The 22,355-nt window shown below is 44.3% G+C and overlaps 1 protein-coding gene and 1 long non-coding RNA gene across 4 annotated transcripts in view; one reads left to right on the top strand and one right to left on the bottom strand.

The window, feature by feature from the left end:
- The window catches only part of Ndufaf2 (NADH:ubiquinone oxidoreductase complex assembly factor 2), a 142,068-nt gene that overhangs the window by 113,581 nt on the left and 6,132 nt on the right, over positions 1-22,355 (top strand). The window lies entirely within an intron of this gene.
- Positions 3,818-20,937, bottom strand: LOC123456263. Of its 3 annotated transcripts, none has more exons than XR_006634425.1 (4): positions 20,789-20,937; positions 20,419-20,544; positions 15,106-15,697; positions 3,818-4,624 (listed from the first exon to the last, which is right to left on the bottom strand). It is a non-coding gene; the product is annotated as an uncharacterized LOC123456263 (long non-coding RNA). The 3 variants fall into 3 exon arrangements; XR_006634424.1 differs by lacking the exon at positions 3,818-4,624 and adding an exon at positions 6,751-6,838; XR_006634426.1 differs by lacking the exon at positions 20,419-20,544.

The raw sequence follows: 22,355 nt of genomic DNA, 5'->3' as shown, positions 1-22,355 counted from the left end.
CCCCTAAGTCATGAAGGACACGGAAGGAAAACAAAATTCCGACATTAACTCTAAGAAAAACAAAACTTGGTAAAGGATAACTCATTAGTTAGTGGTTTTCACACTAATGTAAATATATTCACAATGATGTAAATACGGAATACCACCCGTCTTAACTCTACTGACTATTATTCATGATAATGTAAACACAGAATACTGATTTGTAACTCTCTTGACTACTAGGAAACAAGAGGGCCGAGGTGAATCCTTTAGTTCCAGTAATACGAAGGTAGTGCTGGAGAGGTGGTTTGGCAATTAAGGCGCTTGCCTGCAAAGCCTGAGAACCCAGGTTCAATTTCCAGGTGTATGTGGTGGCACATGTATTTGGTGTTCCTATGCAGTGGCTATAGGCCCTGGCATGCCCATTCTTTCTCCCTCTTTCTCCTTCTCTCCCTTTCTCTCTATCTCTAGTAAGCAAATAAAAACAAAATATATTTTTTTAAATGGGATGAAGAGATGGCTTAGTGGTTAAGGCACTTGCCTGTAAAGCCAAAGGACCCAGGTTTGATTCCCCAAGATCCACATAAGCCAGATGCACAAGGTGGCACATGCATCTGGAGTTCATGTACAACAGCTGAAGGCCATGGCATGCCCATTCTCTTTGTTTCAATGCACAATGATTAAAACTGAAAAGTACTGGGCCTGGGGAAATGGCTTAGTGGTTATGGCATTTGCCTGTGAAGCCTAAGGACCCGGGTTCAATTCCCCAGGACCCACGTAAGCCAGATGCTCTAGGGGGCGCATGTGTCTGGAGTTCATATGCAGTGGCTAGAGGCCTGGGCGTGCCCATTCTCTCTATCTTTTTCTCTCTCATAAATAAATAAATAAAATATTTTTTAAAAACCTGAAAAGTACTAATATATTGTGTAGCTTCATGGACTGTGTAACAGTAGAGCCTGCTTTATAATTGTTGATTGTTCCCGTGGCTCCTGTGCTGTGAGCATAAATATCAGGGAAGCACTGGAGGTGTAGCTGAGTAATAGAGATTCCTTAGGATGCAAGAGGCTCATTCCCAGCGCTGTAAACAGACAACCAAGCATTGGGCCAAATCATATATAAAGGAGCTGCTTTGAGGGAAAGGAAGATTTTTCCATGACAAATGTTTTGTGATGTGGCCCTACAAATTGGTAAATATATAACTTAGACCTTAAAAGGAAATAATTTATTTTGATTGATTCATTGATTTTGAGACCAGGTCTCTCACATTGTAGCCCAGGCTGGCCTCAAACTCTTGGTGTTCCTCTTGCCTTGGCGTCATGAGTGCTAGGTTACAAATGGGAAGCCTCCACAGTGGGCTTGGAGGTTGTTTTTTTTTTTTTTTTTCTCTTTTCTTTTCTGAGGTAGGGTTTCATTCTAGCCTAGGCTGACCTGGAATTCACTATGGTGTCTCAGGGTGGCCTCAAACACACTGTGATCCTCCTACCTCTGCCTCCCGAGTGCTGGGATTACAGGTGTGCCCCGCCATGTCTGGCTTATGTATGTATGTATGTATTTATTTATTTATTTATTTATTTTTGAGGTAGGGTCTCACTCTAGCCCAGGCTGACCTGGAATTCACTATGTAGTCTCAGGGTGGCCTTGAACTCACGGCAATCCTCCTACCTCTGCCTCCCGAGTGCTGGGATTAAAGGCGTGCCCCACCACGCCCGGTTTGTGCTTGAATTTTTCCTTCTTTTTTTTTTTTCTTTCACATTTTCTAGGGTTTGGATTTTTAAAAATTACATATACTATTATCAATGAGATATGGCAAGCTTTCTCAGTTTAAGCTTTGTGAGCCACACAGTCTCAGTAGAAACCTAATACTATTGTGTAAAAATGCCTGTGATTCAGGCAATGGGACTGTATCCAATAAAACTTTATTTACAGAGACAGTGAGCACATAGAACCTAGTTTGCCAGTCATGGAACTGATCTGTGGTTTCCATACACTTCCTGCAAGAGATGCGGGCACTGCTGTCTTTAAAGAAACCAATTTTTATGTTACTTCTGCATGTGCAGTCTTGTCAAAATTATAATCTGCCTGAGAACTTCTGATCTGCTAATTCTCATCTGACTTCTTTCAAAATTATTATTTGAGGTCCCGCTGTTTAGAAGAAAACCTAACCCTTTTCCCATATAACTTCACTGTATGCCTTGGGATTTAAAGATCTCTAGGGCACCAGAGAGACTACCAAGGAGTGAATCTCACCTGATGAGAGTCATTCCCTCAAAAGCAAAGCAGGAAGTTTCAATAAAAATTATTGGAGTGGAAACACATTATTTTCTCCAAGACACAAACTAATGGCCAGGCTCCATGACTTAGAACGTCCCCGTCTATCTAGCTGGCTGGCTAGCTATCCATTTATTATCTTAAAATCAGAATTCAAAAGTGCAAAAGTTGTCATGGGGATGCATAATAACACATTTATTTGAATTTTAAAATTAAATCAGGCTTTTCCTGACAGAGAGTAAGTCAGATTTAGCTGGTTGGGTTTGACGATGAGGACTGGCATTGCCAATTAAGTTGTACGGTTCCATTTTTCCGTAGCGGAATAAACTAAACTGCACCTGCAAGGCTTTAAGGATATTTAAAATGTGCGCTCACTGTACATTAAGCTGCAAAATCCATCCCGTGCTATGATCTGTGTCAACTGAAATGTGCAAGGGAGCTCAGAGATTGAAAAAGTCTTGAGTGATACAGGGGGCTCTGCAGCCGCTGCTTGTTGAGAGGCAGCAGTGGAGTGAACAGATGAGAGCAGAGGTGACAGTGGAGCCCACGCAGGAGACTCTGGTCACATCAGTGCCTTAGTGCCGTAAGTTGGAGACGGGGTGCGTAGGAGTGTACTACTAGTAATATTTATTTCTGCCCATGATACGCTCTTTAAAGAGAACACTGTGAGAGCTGGCCCAGCGCTGAGAAACCCAGGGTGAGGGGACACACCTTTAATCTCAGCATTTGGGAAGCCGAGGAAGAAGGGTGAGAGAGAAGCTCAAGGTTTTCCTTGACTGCATAGGTGGTCTGGCATCCGGGGCCAGCGTGTGCTACCGAAGACCCTGTCTTAAACATGTAAGTTAAAAAATGCAAACAAGCTGGGCGCGGGGCGCACGCCTTGAATCCCAGCACTCGGGAGCAGAGGTAGGAGTGCTGCCGAGAGTTTGAGGCCACCCTGAGACTCCATAGTGAATTCCAGGTCAGCCTGAGCTAGAGTGAGACCCTACCTCAAAAAAAAAACAAACAAAAAACTAGTACAATGAAACCTTGCAATCACATATTCTAAGAGAATAAATGGAATTACTGCTAGAAAATGACATTCATCATATACTAATACATGAAATTCTTCACATTTGAAAGTAAGGGAACACTTAAGGAAGTTTCCTGGTAATGAGCATAGTAAAAAAATCAGTATAACTTAGTATTTGGAATTCTTTAAAAATCTTGATGCTTGGGCTGGAGAGATGTCTATGTGGTTAAGGCACTTTCCTATGAAACCTACGGACCCAAGTTCAGTTCCCCAGTACCCACGTAAGCCACATGTGCAAGGTGGCACATGTGTCTGGAGTTCATTTCTAGTGGACTAGAGGTCCTGGCATGTCCTTCCCCTCCCGTAATAAATAAATAATAAAAACAGGCCCATGTGGTGGCACATGCCTTCAATCCCAGCAGAGGTAGGAGGATTGCCATTAGTTCAAGGTCATTCTGACACTACATAGTGAATTCATGGTCAGCTTGGGTTAGAGTAAAACCCTACCTAGAAAAACCAAAAACAAATAACAATCACATTTTTTTAATCTTTATGCTTAATTAAGTTTACTGTTCATTCATCTTTCATCAAGCACCTCCTGTGTATTTAAGCTAACATAAGTGTTCGTAAATATGCACAAACCAACGTGGCCTAGATACATTTGATGTCGCTTAAATTATTTTTAGATCTATTTCAGTATTAATTATCCCTTCTGTGAAACTGAATTAATCTGATAAAGTTTCAGGGGGAAAATTCACATATTACCTTCACAAACTGGATCATCTGTTATTATTATTGATTTTCCCCCTCCCCAGTTCTGCTGAGGGTCTTCTTTGGTGGGATTATTGGTATTCATTGTGGAGACCGAGAGGCCTCAGTCAGTCTCTACAGGTTGGGGAAGCGGACCCTCAAGGCTCTTCCCCCACAGCCCAGGCTCTTGGAATCTTTCTCCCCCTCTTCCGCAATGGTTCCTGAGCCTTGGTGGGCAAGAATGAGGCTCTGATTTAGTGTTGCTTTCTCTATAGCCTCTGGATCTCCTGTTTTTATGAGGCTTGAGTGACCACAGTGTCTGTCGCCATTTCCCTGGGCTGGTCTTCAGGCTCGCCTGAGAGCAGTGTTCGCGTCACCGCTCCCTCTGTGATGACGTCTGGGCCAGCAGATGAGGTGGAGGTGACCCATCTCCTGCTAGACAGTTGGCTTTCTCTTCTGGAGGTGTTGGTGGGTCCTGGTTCCCCAGGATTCTGCTCCATCTGTAGGCAGGTTCTCCAACAGGCCTGCCCAGGGCCAAACTGAACCATCCTGCACTTTACACAGCATATCTTGAGTTCCGTGACAGGGTCGCGCCTGGTTCATCGGCTTCCAGGCCTGGGAAGGGCACAGACTCAGCTGGTCACCATCCTGACTTCGGGCATTTCCGTCTCCCCAAGGGAAAAGACATGCTGAAGCGTTTACTGTCACCTTAATAGGAGGTCCCTTCACGCAGTTAATGTTAGCCCTGTGACTTCCCTTGTGCCTCACTCATTTGTGCCTGGCTTTGGTCAGGCACAAAGGTCAGCGTTGTTGTCGGCCAAGCACCAGAACCTTCCTGCTGGCTTAATTATAGTCACTTTTGTTACTGGCCAACTTGGCCAGGAGTATGACCTTAATTGGTTATTTTTTCCCTTTTGTTATCTTTAAAACATTAAGATAGAAATAACCTTACTTCTTAAAATAGAAATAGTGTTACCCGCAGTCCTGTGGCTGGTGGCACAACTTTTTATTTAGCGAGCTGACGTGCCCACGCATAGTTGGCTACATGATTGCGGGTGCTTGGCTGATCCGTGCTCTGTTGTTTGCTTACCTCTCTCAATCAGCTCATAAACGGGAGCTCGTGCTCACAACGTGGGGACTGGGGCTTCGAGACTGTGCTGCCCATGTGTGTCTCTGTACTGACCTCTAGATCTGGGAAGTCTGAGAGGGTGACACTTACCTTAGAAAACTGGCAAGAAACGAAAACGAATGATTTGAGTATTTTGAGTTCATGAGCTTATTGTTTAACCAACAAGCTATTTTGCCTTTCTAACTGAATGTATTTACTTATTAGCAATACAAGAAGTGTGCATGCTAGCTTGATATTAAGTCCTTTTTGGTTTTCAAAACAATGACTTTAGGTAGGCCTTTCTTACTAAGAAATATTGTGTTGAATTCCAGGGATCTTACTCTTCTCTCTAAAGTAGCTGCTTCTCATATGTCTGTTTGTCTGTCTGTCTGTCAGCACTGACGTCTGAGCCTGAGCTGTCTTTACTTGTAACACATTTTTTTCATCTGTTTTGACCTTTATCTGACTTGTATGGAACAGAATATAAAAGATTTTTTTAAATCAGTTATCTGCAAGTAAGGTGCTATTATTCATTATTTTTAGATTTATCTCTTCTCAGGTTAAGATTCATCAAAATGTGCTAGGTGCATATTAAGCAGTGTACAGAATTTGTTCTGAACAGTTAATATTCTGAGCAGCTCATCAGTCACAAGACAAGTCTCATTTAAGTTTTGAGACGAGGCTTAGATTCAGAGTAAAAAAGGGTGAGGGGTCCTGGAGAGATGGCTTAGCAGTTAAGGCATTTGCCTGCAAAGCCAAAGAATCCTGGTTCGATTCTCCAGCTCCCACGTAAGCCAAATGCAGAAGGGGGCGCATACCTCTGCAGTTCATTTGCAGTGGCTGGAGGCCCTGGTGCGCTCATTCTCTCTCTCTCTCAAATAAATAAATAATAATAATAATTTAATTTAAAAAGAGGGTGAGGGGGATGTTTTAAAACCCACACTTTCTCAGTTATCTCAATAAGCAAATATCTCCCCTCCCTTATAACTTCTCCATAGTGGAGAAGTATTGATTTTACACAATCTAGGTTTAAAAATACTGCTTCTAACCACCTAGGTGTGATTTGATTTATGTTTTGATTAGTTTTTCGAGGTAGGGTCTTGCTCTAGCCCAGGCTGAGCTGGAATTCTATGTAGTCTCAAGGTGGCCTCAAACTCTCAGCGATCCTCCTACTTCTGCCTCGTGAGTGCTGGGATTAAAGGGATATGCCACCACACCCAGCCATGATTTGATTTTTTTTTTTTTAATAGAAAAGTGGTGTTTTAGAAAACTTTTTTTTTTTTTTTTTTTTTTTTTTTTTTTTGGTGGCTTGAGAGATGGCTTGGCAGTTAAGGCACTTGCCAGTGAAGCCCAAGGACCCAGGTTTGATTACCCAGTACCCATCTAAGCCAGATGCACAAGGTGGCACATGCATCTGGAGTTTGTTTGCAGTGGCTGGAGGCCCTGGTGTGCCCATTCTGTCTCTCCACTCTGCCATTTTTCTCTGTCTCATAAATAAATAAATAAAGTATGACTGTTTTTATGTGAAGTGGTGACATAAGTCTGTAGCCATACTACCCTTAATATGCCTGATTTCATCTGAAGTGGTGATAACATGCCCTGTAGAATATCACATACCCTTGAGAACAACTCACCTTAGATCATTTTAATGCTTGCTTGGTTTATGCTCCAAAATTGCCATAATTATGATAACAAATTCAGTTGTTTGATCTTTGTTAATCCTATAGTGATAAGAAATTGGCATTTTATATATTAGGTTCTGGTGTACATACGTTCATTTCCTTCTCAAATATTACATCTTAGTGTCACTGTGATGCATTTTTTTTTTTACCAGCATCCTAAGCTATTAGTAAATAGATCTCTTGTCTAGAACAGGGGTTTTCAGCCGATTGTGATGTATTTGTGGGGTATAAAGTCAAATGAGTGGGCTACAAGTATTTTCTAATAAAGTAGAAAGGCCTATAATAGAAAATACAAGCCTATAGAACCTTACACATATGATTACATGCATGTTTGTGCATTAGGTGGCGTCAGATGTTATTATGTGTCATTGCAGGTATGCCTGTTTGTGAGTTAGGTGGCATCGAGCGTTATTTCTCACTGTAGTGGCCGGTTGGGTCTCCTCAGATATCTGGCCAAAGACCAGTCTACATTTTCCATGAATGTTTACTTTGAGTGAGTCCTATAAGACCTGAATCTCTTAATCCACTACAGGAAGACACTTCAACACAGAGGTATAAGCGTGGGTATTCTAAAAAGTGCTCCAGGAATACAAGAAACAATCCCCAAAATTGACAGATCCTAAAAATTCAGTACAGTAAAGGAAATCGTAAGTTGAAGAGAGCCTCCAGAATGGAAGAAAATTTTTACGACTATGTATCTGACTGGGGATTAATATCTGGAATATATGAAGAATTCTGAAAGTTAAATGCCCCCCCAAAAACAGCAAGTTAATCAAATAGGCAAATTAATGGAACAGATAGTTTTCAAAAGAAGAACTACAAATGGCCAATTAATATTTGAAAAAAAAAACATTCAGTATCTTTAGATATAAAAGGAATATAAATTAAAATTAAGATTCCATCTCACTCTGGGCAAAACATTAAGAAAACAAAGAACAAACACTGGCGAGGACACAGAGACAGCCTCTGCTTGTGGAGTGCTTACTGACGCGTCCTCGGGAAGAAGTGTTCAGGAAACGGGCCTGCGTGGTGGCGCACTCCATCAATCCCAGCACTTGGGAGGCAGAGGCAGGAAGATCGCCGTGAGTTCGAGGCCACCCTGAGACTCCATAGTGAATTCCAGGTCAGCCTGCACTAGAGTGAAGCCCTGCCTTAAAAACCCCCCAGAAAGAAAAGGAAGTACGACTACTGTATGAGCTAGCAATGCCACTCATGGATCCATTTCCAAAAGAACTTACTTCTGCACACCTAGGAGGTGCTGTGCACGAGTTCACTGCTGCACCCCTCAGCTGTGGAGCCAGCCAGATGTCCACCAACAGATTAGTAGACAAGAAAATGTGGTTTCTATGCATAGTGCGGTTTTACTCAGCCATAAAGAACAAAATAACGTCCTATGTCGGAAAATAGATGGAACGGGGATCATCAAGTGAAGTAAGGCACATCGTGCCATGCATATGCGCGCCACATGCAGGTGGGAGGGGACCACCGGGTGAGGAAGAAGATTGAAGGGAGGGGCTGCGAGAGGCAGTGGGGCCGAAGAAGACTGAGTACTGCCTGCTTCTCTCATACACAGATGCAGGTTTATTTGTATACACACGACAAGCAAACGGAGAGTGGACTCTTCCAGTGGGGGAAGGGCCCAGCACAAGGTGTGAGAAGGAGGGAGGAGGAAAAGGGCAACGGGGGAGGCGGCCAATCAGAGCAAAGTACAATGACCTGTGCGTGTGTGTGTGTGTGTGTGTGTGTGTGTGTGTGTGTGTATGTGATTTCAGCATACGTTATCTTGTATGCTAACAAAACTAATTTTTAAAAAGCGTGAGTGCCGGGCGTGGTGGCGCACGCCTTTAATCCCAGCACTCGGGAGGCAGAGGTAGGAGCATCGCAGTGAGTTCGAGGCCACCCTGAGACTACATAGTGAATTCCAAGTCAGCTTGGGCTAGAGCGAGACCCTACTTTGGGGTGGGGGGGAGGAGTCGCAAGGGGAAGCATGAGCTTCTTCTAATGAGGTAAAAACTCTTTATCAGTTGCTTGGCAACAAATACCCCAACCTGAAACAGCTTCAGGAAGGAAGAGGTCTTTTAGAGGATGGAGTCCACCATGGCGGGAAAGCCGGGCAGAGCAGGAAGCAGGCAGTGGAGAGAACATCAAGCAGGGCCAGACTGGCAAACCCCAGTGCCCAGCCCTGGTGACGCCTCCTAATGGTGACACAGCACCAGTTAAGGATTAAATATTCAGACACATGATGCTACTGGGGGACATTTTACAGTCAAACTGCAAAGACCTGAAGGGAAGGAGGCCCAACATTGAGAAGCTGGAATTGTACCTACAGGGTGGTCCAGCAGCCATTCTTCCCGTGGTCTTCAGCCGTGCTCTGGAGAACCCTAATATACCCGCTGTGGTCGTCTGAATCAGATGTCTCCCATAAACTCACGGGTTTAGAATTTTGGATCCTCAGCTGATGGAAATTTGGGAGGTGCTGCCTTGCGGGAGGAGGTGTGTTTGGGGAGCAGGGTTAAGGGTGTTAGAGTAGCTCCCTATTTCTAGAATTTGTCCTCTCGTGGCAGAGGTGACGTCCAGCCTCTGCGGGAGCATGTGTCCCTGCCCCCGTGGTGCCTCCCCTCGAGGCTGCAAGCGAAACTAAAAAACTTGCCTCCCACCAGCTGCTTTTGGTCAAGTGCTTGGTTCCAGCAGTGAGAAGGTGACGATAACAGGCTACTGTTGGTAGGGTATTTTGTCCCAACAACAAGACCATAACTATGCCCGAAACTGAAAGATTAATCTTGAGGGTATTAAGTGCTTAGCCAGTGCCTAGGTGAAAATCACAGCCGGGCATGGTGGCGCACGCCTTTAATCCCAGTACTCGGGAGGCAGAGGTAGGAGGATTGCTGTGAGTTCAAGGCTACCCTGAGACTACATAGTGAATTCCAGGTCAGCCTGGACTAGAGTGAGACCCTACCTTAGAAAAAAAAAAGAAGAAGAAGAAAATCACGCACGTCGGAGACCTTATCAGGTGCCTCTTGTGCCCTGCTAATGCCCTCTTGTCCTGCCTTTCACTCCAGCCTTGTTGCTCTGTTAGCTGCCGACAGATGTAACTCCTTGGCCCTACTGAGTGGTCTTCGCTGTCTCCCAATGCTGTGTGTAGGACAGAACACAGGCTGGGAGAGATTTGCATACCAGGTCGCCCTTGACCAGTGGGTGACAGGAGCTAACCTTTTCAGCTACTATGTGATGGGTCCTGTCCTTGTCAGCTTGGCCGGGCTGTGGTAGCCGGTTACACAATTACGTACTTGCTGCCAAAGAAAATCACCGAACCCATTTCCTGAGGCAGCTTGCAGGCACGCTAGAGATAAACCAAGCTTGCTACTGCAAAATTAACTTCAGTCTCTCACGTACACGGGCAAGTACTGAGTAACAGTCCAGAATTTAAATCAATTAACATGATTGGGGGCTGGAGAGATGCTTAGCAGTTAAGACACCTGCCTGCAAAGCCAAAGGACCCAGGTTTGAGTCTCTAGGACCCATGTAAGCCAGATGCATAAGGGGGTGGGCACATCTGGAGTTTGTTTGCAACAGCCAAAAGGCCCTGGTGCGCCCATGCTCTCTCTACCTGCCTCCCTTCCTCTCTCTCTCTCTCAAATAAGTAAAAATAAAATAATGAATGATTTTGGTTACAAATTTTTCAAGCATATCTGATACACAATTTTCAGTAATATTCCTAAGGAACATGTCATTTTTGTGCCAATGAAACCAAAGTACACCAAAATTACAAAATGAGTGGGCCCATTCAATTTAATTACCTGGTACTGGGCATTCCCACTTTGAGCTCATGTCTGCTAAAGACAATTTTGGTTTTCATGCAGCTGGTATTGAATAACTGATCTCAACAACAACAACAACAACAAAAAACAAAACACATGATAAAACAGGGAAGGGGAAGTAGGTCAAAATAGACAGGTGCAACTGGTCACGGCTGTGCCTCCTTGAGCACCTAAGGGCCAGTGTTGAATGTGTCCCAACTGCTTGAACGAGCTACTGGCCCAGGCGCCTGCCTGACCACAGAGGAACTTGACCCTCATTGCCTGTTGTGAAGGCGGTTCAGGTTGGAATGCTCAGGAGATCTGAGTCTTCAAGTCATTAACCAGGAAGGTATGAAAACGGCTCAGTAAAATAATTCCACCCACAAGAATGTGTTTAATCTTTCAGTGGCTAGCTAGCTTTTTAAGGTATGATAATTTTAATCAGTCTTTCTGTTTTGTTTTTGTTATTAGGGCACTTTGCAAGCTTGGAATTTACTTGAATAGGAAAAGCAATTAGCACATTAACTGATGTGTCTGCACCTCTGCAAAACTCTGGTTTATGTTTATTTCTGTGGCTCTGGAGAGTACATGCTCTGCCACTGAGTTAGACACCTAGTCCACAGTGGTTTCTTTTAAAAAAAAATTTTTTTTTGTTCATTTATTTATTTATTTATTTGAGAGAGAGAGAGAGAGAGAGAGAGAGAGAGAGAGAGAGAGAGAGAATGGGTGCGCCAGGGCCTCCAGCCACTGCAAACGAACTCCAGATGCGTGCGCCCCCTTGTGCATCTGGCTAAAGTGGGTCCTGGGAAATCGAGCCTCGAACTGGGGTCCTCAGGCTTCACAGGCAAGCGCTTAACCGCTAAGCCATCTCTCCAGCCCCCACAGTGGTTTCTTTACTTCAGTAAGATTAAGACTACTGTTGGAATGAAAAAACTTTTCTGGACTTTGCATTGTTATTGGGAAACGGATGACTTATAAATCTGCACATATTTTACAAGTACATTGTCTCTTGCTGGTAAGTGCTGCTAGCTAATTAACCCCTGGAAGCCTTATTCAAACAAGTAGTCACAATTAGCAGTGAAGATGTAACTGCGAACCTAGTCAATTGGCTCAGCTAGGTCTCTAGGTTACTGTCATGCTTATGTGTTTAACCTTAATAAACACATTGTATGAGAATAAATTTTTAAATAAAAATGCATAAAATATGCCATATGAACTTGATTCTTATTTTTAAGGTATTTTTAAAGTAAGGGAGTGCCTGCTTATAAATATTGGAATGAGACATAAATACAAAACTATAATGGTTATTTGGCTGTTTAGTTGATTTTAAGCTGTGCTTTTAAGTCTTTAAGTTACATTTCTCTATAGTCAGAAGAGTGTTTAAATTCTATGAAGACAATTAGGGATGGTGGTGGTGTCCTCTTCTGTGATGTGATCTGACAGGTGATACAGAGGCATGATGAGCGTGGAGGGGAAGGGAAGGCTATGAGACTCACCTCACCTCGGCCAGCGGTGCCACTGAACACTGGCTTCTTCGGAGCTAGGAACTCCTACGAGACCCGTCATACAGATTAACTGTTTAGTCTTTCCTCCTTTGCTTGCTTTGGCTTCATTGTATTTTTTTTTTCTTTACCCTGTACATTCTTACTTTTCTGCATACTTCTGAGTGGGTATTGTTACCAATTTCTTATGATTTCTTTTCAGATGTAAGATTTTTTAATTTTTATTTATTTATGAAAGAGAAAGAGAGAATGGGCATACCAGGGACTCCAGCCACTGCAAATAAGCTCCTGATGCATGTGCCACCTTGTGCATCTGGTGTACGCAGGTACTGGGGAATCCAACTTGGTTTCTTAGGTTTTGCAGGAAAGTGCCTTAAGTGCTAAGCCATTTCTTCAGCCCCAAATATAAGACTTTAAGAGACCTTTCTTTGGAAATAATACTCTCATGATGTCTCTGAAATTTTACTTCCATTGTTATGAATCCTTCATCTTGAAATTTCTTTGCATAACACTAATATTTCCTATCCACCTTATTATTTTCAATCAATTAGCCAAAAAAGACTGTTACAACTTAAATTAATGAGAACTAAATAAAAATAATTTTAATAATTGTATTGTTAGAGAGAGAGAGAATGAGCATGCCAGGGCCTCTAGCCACTGCAAACAAGCTCCAGATGCGTGCACCACCTTTTGCATCTGGCTTACATGCGTCCTGGGGAATCGAACCTGGGTTCTTCAGCTTTGCAGGCAAACACCTTAGCCGCTCCAGCCCTCTTATTTAAATTATGTGCTTCACTTATACTCAATGTATAAAAACTGGGTTAAAATTTGCTTTTCATCATCAGTGTATGAAGTTCTTGTTATGTACCAATAAAAATAAATGTTTTCTGAATTTCCACAGTTGGGTGTAAGATAAAATGTTAAGAACAAAAATGAAGTTCTTTTGACAGGTTCTGTCTTCTTTTGTACTATTTCTAGCTTTACTGTAATTGCGTATTTTGACAGTCTTTTTGAGGCACAGAGAAGGTATATTTTAGTAAGAACCTATAAGCATAAGGTTTCAGTAATTGTTTCCCCATAAAATCATGCTAATTGCTTATCAGTGATCACCAAATTTCATGGCAATTTATCATAAAAACATTTCACTTAATTTATGTTTGTTTTAGATAACCTCAGTAGTAATGTTTTCTGCAGAGTGATTTCCACATTTTCATCACCAGATGGATGCTTTTGAAAGTAGATTTAGATTGTTTGTGATGTAGATGCAGTGATTTTGAAAACCATGACAAATAACACTTGCATGTACTTGTTAAAATTCACTGGAGTATGGGCTGGTGAGACGGCTTAGCCATTAGGTGCTTGCCTGCAAAGCCAAAGGACCCAGGTTTGATTCCCCAGAACCCCGTGTAAAGCCTGATGCACAAAGTGGTGCATATGTCTGAAGTTCATTTGCAGTGTCTAAAGGCCCTGGTGCACCCATTCTCTCTCTGTATCTGCCTCTTTTTCTCTCTCTCCATCTCTCTCAAGTAAATAAATAAAAATTTAAAAATATTCATTGATATGTTGACAAAATATTTGCAAGTAATAGTTCAGTGATGTGTTCAGTGAAGGTTAATAAGGATTCACCTAAGGAAACGGCCTTGTTGCCTTTTAAGAGGCAAGTTGGGGGCTGAGAAGATGGCTCAGAGAATTCAGGCATTTGCTGCCCACACCCAAGTTAGATTTTCATACCCCATATGTTAAAAAAAGAAAAGAATCAGAATCCAGGCAGGCTTCTGTAACCCCAGAACCCTGATTGGTGAGGCAGGCAGCAGAGACCGGGGAAGTCACAGAAGGCCTCTGAGGGCACAGGAAAAAAAAAAAAAAAACAAAAACAGCAGAGGGCTGGAGAGATGGCTTAGTGGTTGAGGTGTGTGCTTGAAAAGCCAAAGGATCCCAGTTCAATTCCCCAGGGCCCAAGTAAGCCTGATGATGCACAAGGTAGTGCATGCATCTGGAATTCATTTGCAGGGCTAGAGCCCCTGGCATGCCCATTGTGTCTCTCTCTCCCCTTCCTTCCTTCTCTTTCTCTCAAATAAATTAATTAATTTAAAAATATTGAAAAAAAGAAAGAACAGCAGAATGAGATGGAGAGAACCCCACCTCAAATGGTGCAGACCACTCAGAATGGATCCTCTACTTGTCCTGACCTCCACCCGAGCACCATGGCACATAGACCTGCATACACACACATGAACACATATGCGCAGGTGTATGTACCCACAGAGTTGGGTGTGGCGGTACACAGGTGAAGTCTAGCTGCGTGGAAGGCTGAGGCGTGAGGATCAGGAGCTGAGGGGTTCAAGGGTAGCAGAGACCACAGCTAAAAATCCAACCAAACAAAAAGGCAAAAGTACATGTAAAATGTAAATAGTAATGAGCTATATGAGGAAAATGGAACCCAGCGGGGCTGGAGAGATGGCTGAGTGCTTAAGGCACTTGCCTACAAAGTCAAAGGACCCAGGTTTGATTCCCCAGGACCCACATAAGCCATCTCCCCAGGTCCCTGTGTATTTGTTTCAAAAGTCGTTTTACATGGGGGAAAATGTGACTGGCATTCTGAGAAAGGAAGAAAAGATTCTGAAGGAGTTAAGAGCTTGTTCTTTAAAGTTCTGTTTATCCTTTTCAAGTTCTGTGGTGCTATTTGTTAGGTCACAAAGGGTCAGCTGGCTGAAGCAGTCACCTACTCAGGTCCATTCTCTAGCTGTAGGTCTTTGTGCCTCTTCCTATGGACGACAGCAGTGCCCGGCTCAGGGTGCTGAGGGACTGAGATCCTCTCTGCCTCTGCCCTCCTCCTCGTTCTTATTTTCTAGTGATCATTTGCATGCCCCTGCCAACTCCCTTGAGAATTTTCGCTGAACTGTTTCTTCCTCTTCCTGTCTCCATCCGGGATGTCCCTGAGCCCACTTGATTCCTGACGCCAACCCTACAGGGAACCTGGCTTTACTAAGTACCCACTAAAGCTTACCTGACCATCAAGTCGTTTTGTAGTCCCAGTGAATCTTCTTGACTTTTCAGTTTCTCTTAGAAGAGATGTTACAGTGACTCCAGTCCCACGTATCATTTCTGTTGGTTTTGCCAACTGCTGCCCGTCAGGGAATTCCCTAGAGTCGCTTCGGGAGCCCCGTGTGCCCCTCTGCCCGTGCCATTGCCACTGCCTGGGGCACGCCGTGCTGCTCCTGCGCTCACGCTGCTTACTGCTCTGCCCGCCGCACCTCTGGTCACAGGTGCCTACTCACCTGCCACGCCGTGCCCAGCTTGTCTCCTCACGCCGACCTGCTCCATCCTGTCGCAGGAAGGGGGTGTTGGGAAGAGTCCTGCGGTTCACTCTGAATGACTGGGAGTCACGTTTCTGCCGCCTCTCTGAGGTGGAGCCGCCTGTTTCCAGTTGGCCCCAGGGGCTAAGGAGTGGTGAGACGCTGCTCGGTAAGCCGTTAACGTGTACTAAGCGAAGAATGTCACGGGCATCACAACCCCGTTTCTCTGGGGAGATAAGTTTCTTGGATCCAAAAAGTTGACTGATGATTGAGCTCTGGGTTTATTTCCTTGGCAAGGGAAGACTGCACAAAGAAAGTGAGAAATAACTTCCTTTTCTTTTTCTTGTTTTTTTTGAGGTCAGGTCTTGGTCTCTAGCCCAGGCTGACCTGGAATTCACTATGTAGTCTCAGGCTGGCCTCAAACTCACAGCCATTCTCCTGCCTGTGCCTCCTGGGTACTGGGATTAAAGGCATGTACCACCACGCCTGGCTGAGATAGAACTTCCTTAATTTCTCAAAAGTTTTCATCTTGCTGGGCGTGCTGGCGCACGCCTTTAATCCCAGCACTTGGGAGGCAGAGATAGGAAGATTGCCATGAGTTCAAGGCCACCCTGAGACTACAGAGTGAATTCCAGGTCAGCCTGGGGTAGAGTGAGACCCTACCTCAAAAAAAAAAAAAAAAAAGGTAATCATCTTTACCAGATGGATTTTTTTAACTATAAATTCCCAAGAATGTAAATAACTCGATACCCATCTTTTCTCAGTTTTCAGGGCCTTAAAGTATTTTCACAGTTATGAAGAGAAGACCTCTATGTCATTTGGAACCAGACTGTATTTTATTGATGATATAATACAATTTGTCCTTTACAGCTAGCTATTTAAATTGAGGTTTGGATTTCTAATACAACTGCAACATACAAAGTTAACCTGTTTACTTAACAATGAGCAGAAGACACACCCAGAGCCCAATTCACTCACTCAGTAATACACAGAGCACTTCTTACATGCACTGCTCCCAGCGCTGAGTGTTGGAGACAAAAGAGAAGGAGCTGGAAGGAGCAGGAAGAAACACTTTTTCCTGCGTCCACCAAAATCTATATTTCATTTCCTTATTCCTTAGCAATCCAACTACTAGAAATATACTACAAAAATATGAAATTTGGTATCTGTTAATAAGGAAAAGCCAGGCATGGTGGAGCTCCTTTCATTCCAGCATTCGAGAGGCAGAGATAGGAGGATCACTTTGAGTTCGAGGCTACCCTGAGACTACATAATGAATTCCAGGTCAGCCTGGGCTAGAGTGAGACCCTACCTCAAAAGAAAAAAAAAGATAGGGCTGTAGAGATAGATGGCTTAGAGTGGTTAAGGCACTTTGCCTGCAAAGCCTAAGGACATGGGTTCGATTCTCCAGATTCCACGCAAGCCAGATGCACATGAAGGCTCAAAACAATACTCATGAGGTTATCTCTATGATGCATTGTCAAGTAAGATAAATCGTTTTGATGGTGCATTTCATGTGTGGATGGAGAGAGAGAGGGAAGTAAGGAAAAGAAAGAGAAAGAAAAGCTGGTTTGCCTATTTCATAAATGAATCAGTGGAAATATAAATAGAAAATTGGTTTACAAAACTGATAGGAGAGCTTAGTGTGGTGATAGACACCTTTGATCCTTGCACTTGGGAGGCAGAGGTAGAGATCACCCTGAGTTCAAGCCACCCTGAGACCACATGTTGAATTACAGGTCAGCCTGGACTAGACTAGTGAGAAAAAAAGAAAAAGAGGAATCTGACATGGAATGAACTTGGAGGGGCAAACAACCATCAGGTCCCCCAGGCCTTGTGGTGGCCGTTTTTTCAGAAGCAGAAGAGAGCTACATTAGGGTAGAAGGTAACTATTAAGTGTCCTTGAGAGAGAGAGAGAGAGAGAGAGAGAGAGAGAGAGAGAGAGAGAGAGAGAGAGAGGACGGAAATGTGTGTGCACAGAGCAGAGTTGAAGCGATGCAGCCCCAGAATAGCTTCGGCCAACTCGGGAGCCTCTGGCTTTGGCACTGCCCATCAAAGTCTCCCCACATGCTGGTGAGGCCTTTATGCCCCTGCCTGTTCCGCTTGACCGCTCGATGTGGGCTGCCCTGGGAAACCACCAGGCAGCTGCGTGCAGAGCTCCTGGTCTCACTGCCGCAGGAAAGGAAGTCCTTCCGTCAAGAAAGAGCTCATCGGTATCCCTGTGTCTGCCCCTGGCTAATGTGGACTTTTTTCTAGGAACCCATTAAAGGTTTGAGAGAGGGAGCTGGCATGAAAGTCAATTCTGCCAAGAGAATATGAGAGCACAGAGGTCCAAGGAGATCTGTTATGGGGTGCTTAACAGTCCAGGCAAGAAATGCTGCCAAGAAAAGAGATGGATTAAAAGAGAAATTGTTGGCATTGCCTGCTAGGTGTGTGTAAGACGGAAGGGGAAGTTAGGGACCGCTTAGTAACGTACACCGTGTTGTAAAGGGGCTGACTTAGCCACTGTAGGCTATAGTGTTGCTTCCTACCGTGAAGACTTAGTCTTGGGAACGCCCACCTCCTCCCTCCTCCTTTCTAACCTTCCCCTACTTCTATGACCACGTCCTCTGATCCCGCCCACTAGCTTACATTTGATTACTACAGAACCTACTTGGAGAGTGATAATTAATCTCCGGGCTGTCTGTTCATGAAGCGGGTTGTGACCTTTGAGCTTGTCTGCTGTCACGTGAGAAAGGGGAAGAGAGGCTCAGTGAAAGTAGACGCGGCTGCCAGGGGAACCCCAGCGGCAGGACAAGCTGTGTCTGTGGCCTTGATGGTGGGTGGTGCGAACCAGACCAGGCAGCGATGAGTCGTGGAAAGAAGGAACAGACAGCGGAGACGAACACTTGTCTGAAGCGTAGGCTAATGGCGTGGCCGTGAGCTAGTTCTCTGAGCTCCAGTGGGCTGGGAGCATATTTAAATGAGACTGTTAGACATCCAAGTCTAATGAGTTAGGCAGTTGGATTTATGATTCTGGGGCTTGGAGAACGGTGAAGCCTAAAAGTGTAGGTCTGAAATTCTGCTCATATGGACGGTATTTACTGGAGTGTATATACGGCCGGAGGGAATGTAGACAACAACAGTGCCTGGAATTGAATCCTGAATTATTTCAGTCCTAAAATGTTTATAGGTTTGACCAAGAGGCCGAGAGTTTGATTGTAAGATTTTAGATATTTTATGGCATTCCCATATTTGTTATATTTAAAATGGAACCCCTCCTCTTTTTCCCACTTTGTAGTCCAGGCTGGCTTCAAAGTGCTACCCCAGCCTCCTGAGTGCTAGGGATCACCGGTATGCACCACCATGGCCCATAACATGCTCTGGGTTGCTTTTTAAATATTTCTATTTATTTATTTATTTATTTGACAGAGAAAGAGGGGGAGAGAAAGAGATGATGAATGGGCGTGCCAGGGCCTCCAGCCACTGCAAATGAACTCCAGACACGTGTGCCCCCTTGTGTATCTGGCTAATGTGGGTCCTGGGGAATCGAACCTGGATCCTTGCAGACAGACACCTTAACCACTAAGCCATCCCTCCAGCCCTGGGCGTTTTTGTTTTGTCTGTTAGTTTGTTGTTGTTTTCAAGGTGGATCTCACTCTAGCTCAGGCTGACCTGGAATTCACTATGTAGTCTTATGGTGGCCTCAAACTCACAGCCATTCTCCTACTTCTGCCTCCAAGTGCACACCACGACATGCTCTGTTTTCATGTTTCAGAGTGGGGCTGGCTCAGGTCTCCCTCCCCTGTGCATACGCTCCCCTTCTGAGTGGCCGGATGGGCCGTCGTCCCCCTATCTCCCCACCACGGCCTGGTGCTCTCTCTTGCCCTTCTGCAGAAGCATCCCTCCTCATTTCTCCATTCTAGTCTTGCCTCTCTCCAACCCACTTCACACATTTGCCAGAGTCACATCTTTAAAATGAAGTACACATGCAAGTTTTCTACTTATGATTGCTGGATTAAGCAAATATAAATACAGTGCAACCCATTAAGTTTTAATGTCAGATTAGACAACTAATTTTAAGTGTAAGTGTGTCTCATGTAAAATTTAGGACGTAAATATTAAGTAATTGTTGAGTCAAAATTCAAGTTTAACAGCATCCCGCATTTTTTTCTGGAAATCTTTTATCTAGCCTTAAAGGCCACAATGTTTCACATTATTTTCAGGATAAAAGTCTGAGTATTAGCCAGGCATGGTGTTGCACATCTTTAACCCCCAGCACTCAGGAGGCAGAGGTAAGAGGATTGCTGTGAGTTCAAGGCCAGCCTGAGGCTGCAGAGTGAGTTCCAGGCCAGCCTGGGCTAGAGTGAGACCTTACCTACAAAAACAAAAGGAAACAAATCTGAATTTATTAAAAGTGTATCACAAGAGTTAGTGCATTCAATGCACCCACTTAGATGTCCTGAGTTTGCCGTACTGATTTACTCCCTCAGCCTCGGGGACACACGTGCACTTCTTCCTAGAATGCCCCCTCACCCCACCACGACCCTTAGTTCTTTCGGTAATTACTGTAGATTGGTGAAGATTCAAGCATCGCCTTCTCTGGAAAGTCATCTCTAGTTCCCAGATGGTGGTTAATATCCAGGAAACTATCTTTGCGTCTACACTTTCATAGCGCCCCATTCTCTTTTCCTTTTGTTTTTTTTCTCTTTTTCGAGGTAGGGTCTCTCTCTAGCCCAGGCTGAGCTGGAATTCACTATGTAGTCTCAGGGTGTCCTCGAACTCACAGCGATTCTCTTACCTCTGCCTCCCGAGGCTGGGATTCAAGGCGTGTGCCACCACACCCGGCATAACGTCCTTTTCTTATTGTCGTATACCTTATAATTCAGTCACTTTCCTCAGGTTGCTTAGCTTGGGAGTTCCCTGAGCACCGGGTAAAAGTTTTAATCCTGATCTTTGGTATGTACATAAGTGGGCTGCCAATGAGTGAACCAGAGAGTGAGCGCATGGGAGATGGCATTAGCCACATGGCCATTGGCACCTACCTTGCCTAACGACCCCACTAAGCCAGAATTAGGGTACTTTGCCTCATTTTGCTTGTTGTCCTGTGTTCACCAAGGGGCCTTCATGAGGATCCAAGCCTTGAAATGTCCGCACTCAGCGTCTGTGCACTGAACAGACGAGAGAAAGAAAACACAGAACTAAGTTCTGCTCCACAGCGCTCGCGGTGCCTGCACGGTCGCAGGGAGTGCAGCCTCCAGCATGACTCTCCCCGCTAGGACACACTTACAGAGCTCTCGCTGTGACTCCCTGGCTTTGTGGCTCAGCCTCTCCTCCTCCTGTCAGCACAGGAGAGAAGAGCCCTTTCTTCCCACAGCAGCTGACATGTAACGAGCCAGTTACGTTAGGAGTTACCTGCTTGTCTTCTAGAGCCTTCTCCTCCCTTCCCGGCTCTTGTGCCTTTACTCTTTCTCTCCAAGGCCAGACGCAGAAAGCCATGGGAACCCAACATGGCCTTTTTCCAGGGACTGTGGTCTCTGCCCAGCTCGCCCAGGGAGCGAGAGTTTCTTTGTCTCCCACCAGGGTAGTTCAATTAAGTGTGCCTGAAGTTAAATGATTCTAATTATTTTCTATTAATGTTTAACTACTAAGTTTCTTTTTCAATTAAATAATTGTGTCTTTATGCTCAGAGGTCCTTTTTTCCACATATGTGGAAGTTCATTTATTAAAGGGAATACCACCTGCAACACGATTAATGACTTGAATGCTGTGAGCAGTTCATTTTAGTGACATTTCAAGGTTTAATAATTAATCTGGCTCAAGTTCAAAGAAAGAAAACTCAATGCCAGAAATTCCTAGCTGGCAGAGAATATAAACAAACCTTACAATTGTCCCCTTCAATAACAAGAACCATTGAGATCAACTTCTTGCAATTAGAAATGTTTTGGGGAAAAAAAAATGCAAGAAGAAAGTTCAGGAAAGCATGTCAAAACAACAGAATTCAGTGTACATTTTCATTATTGTAACCGATCAAAGGGTGTTTGCAGCAGACTTGAATGTGAATAAATTAACTGTGACACTGATTTGGCAGAGGCACGTTCATGATTGGCAAGAACACATCGCAGGGGCAGGTCTGCTGAGGCGCAGCTCACTTGGCTGCTGCTTCGTCCGAATAGGTTTCCTAGCAGCCCGTGCTCGCTCGCTCGCTGCCCCGAGTGCTGTGCTTGCTCAGCCTCGTGGTTCCGCCTGCCGCCTGGGTAAGACTGCGTTCATGTTGGCTTAATCTAGGAGGCCTTGCCTTGGGTCTAAACGCAGAATACCTTTTGGGGACCTGTGTACCTCCTCCCTGTTTCCTTAGTCTTTTTTATTCTTTTCTCCTCTTAAAAGGGTTTTCTGGTAACTTACTTCATCCTGGCAACCCAACTTGTAGAACTATAGAATGTAGTTTAATTAAATAACGTGGCAATATTTTCAAGCCTAGACCTCACTATAGCAGTCGGGAGGCCTGAATCATTTCTCAACATGTTACAGAATTGAGGATGAAAAGAGTATCTTTGCCAGTGCATGATGGTGCACGCCTTTAATCCAGCACTTGGGAAGCAAAAGTAGGAAGACCACTGTAAGTTTGAGGCCAGCCCGAGACTACAAAGTGAATTCCAGATCAGCCTGAGTTAGAGTGAGACTGTACCTCATAAATAAATAAATAAATAAATAGGGCTGGAGAGATGGCTTAGCGGTTAAATGTTTGCCTGTGAAGCCTAAGGACCCTGGTTCGAGGCTCGATTCCCCAGGACCCACGTTAGCCAGATGCACAAGGGGGCGCACACATCTGGAGTTCGTTTGCAGTGGCTGGAGGCCCTGGCACGCCCATTCTCTCTCTCTATCTATCTGCCTTTCTTGCTCTGTCTGTTGCTCTCAAATAAATAAATAAATAAATAAAAATGAACAAAAAATTTTTAAAAATAAAAATAAATAAAAACAA

The sequence above is a fragment of the Jaculus jaculus genome, chromosome 20 (assembly GCF_020740685.1).
Source record: "Jaculus jaculus isolate mJacJac1 chromosome 20, mJacJac1.mat.Y.cur, whole genome shotgun sequence".
NCBI lineage: Eukaryota > Metazoa > Chordata > Mammalia > Rodentia > Dipodidae > Jaculus > Jaculus jaculus.
This window is presented reverse-complemented; position numbering and strand designations above follow the sequence as displayed.